The following is a 4,190-nucleotide window of genomic DNA, read 5'->3' on the forward strand; positions in this document are numbered from 1 at the left end:
TAATTTCTTCAGTTGCACAGAGAATGGAAGCCTCTCTCCTGTGTCCTCTTGGTGACCGGGGACCTGCCTCAAAGGCTGCTTTCATGACCTCTGCCCTGAAGGCCAGGACTTTAGCTATGAACCGTGGCTCACCGCCTCTCACCACCCATGACAATGAATGCTAGGCTTTTTCTTCTGCTCTTACCCTAGCCTCCTCCATACCGAAACATCCCCACCCACACCTGAATTTACAATGCCCTTCAGCCATCTTACTTTTATGCCTGGCCACCTGGTCCAGATTTCCAGCTGCCCCCACAATCCCTTGCACTCGAGCCCACTCGCATGATACCTGTGGCTTTGAATTGTCACGCTGCCCCGTATTTTCATTTTTCTATGGGCAGTTAATTTCTGCACATAGAAAATAACTACTATTCTATCTAAGTTTTTCTGTGCTGGTTCTGCTGCAGAGTATCATGAATAAAATATCACTGGGATGACTTCAGTAAGAGAAGGAATGTTCTCTAGCTTTAAAACTCAGCATTATCTAATTGGGCAGAATATCTGATTTAAGAGAAGTTTGGGACTGTGAGTTTTATCATCAGGACGGGGCTCTTGGAAAAATCTAACAGGTTGTCTAGAGACAGCAGAGATTAGCAAACAGTATTGAGACATTCAGGATAATTACCATTACAAATCCACTTACATACTTGCCACTTCGGACAGGTGAAGGGTCAAGGGCTTACCAAACAATTGTTCCCAGTGCATCCAGACAGCTGGATATAGCCAGGCTCGCAGGCACGATTTAGTCCCCATCCGACGGGCTGTCACTTACACCCAGAACACTGGCTTGAGATCTGTCTGCTTCGGCTCACTTGCTAGAAACCAGATATACATACCCAGCAGAGCACATGGGGAGGTAGGCTCCTCCTGGGACATATTTCATCACAAAATGGAAGCCACACATGCCTTCTGATAAACATTCTTGACACTTTGGAGAAGGAATCTCAAAAGGCCAACGGTTTGTTTCAAAGCCAGGGAAGCAGCCAGTTGAAAGCATTAGCTTTGTTCCCTTTTGTTTTTTTAAGAATTCAGTGCAAGCTTGAATCTGAATTTATAATTCTAGGGGGTGGATTTCATAATTTAGAAGTATGCACAGTGCCTTCATTGTCACAAGCATTTCTGAGAGCTGATTTTACTTTCAGAAAAGATTGTAACATTTCAACTTTCAAGTTCATACATTTGTTGGTTCACTGAACAGCTATTTATTGCAATGAATTCTGTGCCGGACACTATTCTAGATGTTGGGAATATGGCAGGGGGATAAGAACAGATAAAATACTATCTTCTTGGATCTTATGTTCTGGTAGAGAAGAGTGACAATAAAACAGAATGCATACATGACAGAAAGCCAGGCCATGTAGGTATTATAAAGAAGTAAGAAGAGGGTAGAAGCTAGGCAAGGGAAGGGGGCAATATTACAACTCGGACAGTCGGGAAAGGCCTCTCTGAGGAGCTGACAATGGAATAGAGACCTAGAGTGCCTGAAAAGAGTGACCCAGATAAATATCAGGGAAAGGAGTCTTCAGGAAAAGGAAGAGAAGGACCAAAGTCCCTGAAGCAGGGAAAAAATAGCCTTCGTCTGTTCAGGGAGAAGCAAGAGCCCCGTGCGTCTGGTGCTAAGGAAGCAAGGGAGAGAGGTTAATACTCTCCAGCATCGTCATTTCATATCACATTTAAAAAAAAAATTTTTTCCTTAGCATGCCGAGAAAATGCTGCTTTAAATCAGGACTCTCTTTCCTGACCTCCAACCTGCCTCAGAGTCACCTTTGTTTGAATTAATTATTTAATCACTTTCATCACACATGACTTCAAGAACCGCATTGTGTTTAATTCAAGACAGTTGGCTTTCCCTTTGAAGACAGATTAAACACGGAGTGGCAGAAGAGAGAGGTGGTGTCTTAAGCTTCAGGCGGCTTCAGAGAAGAGCAGGGCGGGGGTGGCCGTGGTGCTTTCCTTTGATTCACAAGAGCTGTTTAGATTCTGGCAGTGACAAGCTCCAAATTTACCCAAGCCACAATGTTCACTTCACAGAACAGGGAGCCTGAGCTAATGTAATAAATAAATAAATAAATCCAGGGTGGGAGCCACACCTGCCCAGCTCCCATCATTACGCGACCTAGGGTTTCTGGAGACAAGAGAATTGGGATGAGGGGAGAGTAAACTGGGTTAGAAAGAGGGCAAAACCCCATCAGCCAAGCCTCTTTCGCGGGCCAGCGTGTGATCTCCCAGCTGGACCTCTGTCTCCTTTATCTGATTTTTTTTATTATTATTTTTATTAGACAGCTGTGATCTTCTCCCTTCAAACCCTTGTCACCACCGTTCGCAGGAATGTAAGTGATATGATTAGGGAACATGGCATCTTGTGTAATCGGTCATAATCACTCTCTGAGGGTTTCAGGAACACGACACCCACTTCTAGGGCTGCCCGAGAGCAGCGCACAGAACGACGGGAGTTGCACGCATGTCTCCACCTCATGCTTGCATGCCTTTTCTCGGCCACTGCGTCCTCGCCCTCGACCCAAACAGGCCAATCTACAGGGAAAGTCTCCTCCAAGTGCATCTCTCTGAGGGAACCCATGCATTTGGGAATTCTTTCCTTTTTTATGTTAGGTGTTGCACAAAAACTTTGCACTGCCTCTGTCGACGTGTTCTGCGTCAGGGAATTTTCCAGATAACAGAAGAATTTACCTATACGTGTTCAAATAATTCATCTTGCAAAGCAAATTCCTGGAAGTCTTTTAAAACAGGTTTTCGTTGTCACTTGAGAATGGATGGCAAACCTTCATCTTTTCTCTGAAATAAATATATTACAATTTAACAGTACCTTGAGGTCAAAGGAGTCTCATTGTTATTGTATGAAATGATGGAATGAAGTCCTCGGGATTTTTAAGGGTTGGGCTGTTTACTCCTTATAGGATAGCTTATGCAGGAAAAACCCAAAGGGGACGCTCACTCTGCCCCTGTCCACTCTTTGACCTTGGACAAGTTGCTTAACCTCTGTGAACTGGCTTCCTCTCTTCTAAGAAGGGATATGATAAAATGAGTTTCTCAGAGTTGTCTCATGCTAGTTTGTGCTAGTCAAGGTTCTTAGTTGCAAAGAAGAGATAGGGACTCTGGCTACTTTAAGTGGAGAATAAGCATTTGGAAAGGGAAATATGGAAAAACCAGATAAAGAAAATGAGGAGGAACCAAGAAGCTAGGCAGCAGAGAGAACAGGAGAAGCTAGGCTACTGGTTGTCCAGTTAGAAGACCTCGCCCGATACACCACCGTCAGATTTTTGCTGCCATGATAGGGGCACAGTGGTGATGTTGACAGTGTCTAGCTGGCTCTCTGCCATCTCATGCACTTCTACTGCCTCAAAACCCACACCACAGAGATACTCCAAGAGAAGAACCATAGCCTGGGTTCAGCTGCTAGAAAGATGACGAACCTCCTACAGAACAAAAAGGGGGATATACGGTAAGCATCTCTCGTGGTACCAGGCACATAATATGGATTCAATAAATGTCGCTTTTCTATTTCCAAGCCCTTTTCTTGGCTTGCTGATTACCAGCTAGCCCTTCTGGATCTCCCTTTCCCCTCCAAAATTATTCCTTTTTATTGACTGAGCTGGTAAGCCAGATTACTAAACTGGTCAGAATGGTATGAAAACCAAAACATTTAGCTTCTGAGTGAGCCCATGAAACATTTTGAGCAAAGTAAAGAACTAAATGAATTTAGAATACTTATAGACATCGTTGTAATGTAAGATTTATATTCCGGGTTTCAGAGAGTTGAAGTGTGCTATTAGTGAGATCTGGACGGATGAGGTGTCACACTAGCCAATTTTTGTTCTTCCCTTTTATTCCTTTAAAATCAGTCATTAGAGAGTGACTGGCAGGACTTCTGTGTGTTCTACCGCCTTTCTAAGTCCCAAGATGGAGTGAGTTAGTCCCTAACCTGGAGAACCAGAGAATAATTGTGAGTTCTATACAAGATAACATAGATTCAAAGCTCCCAGCCCCATAGCCTGGTACCGAATGGGTAAATTTTCATCAGATGCTTCTCACTCTTTAGAGTGTACTGAGATCTTGCTCTTTTCTCTCTATACCTGTGGGGGTTTTAAAAATCCCCATGCCCAGAAACTGCAGCCCAGACCAATTATATCAGA

This window comes from Zalophus californianus, chromosome 6, assembly GCF_009762305.2.
Source record: "Zalophus californianus isolate mZalCal1 chromosome 6, mZalCal1.pri.v2, whole genome shotgun sequence".
Lineage (NCBI taxonomy): Eukaryota > Metazoa > Chordata > Mammalia > Carnivora > Otariidae > Zalophus > Zalophus californianus.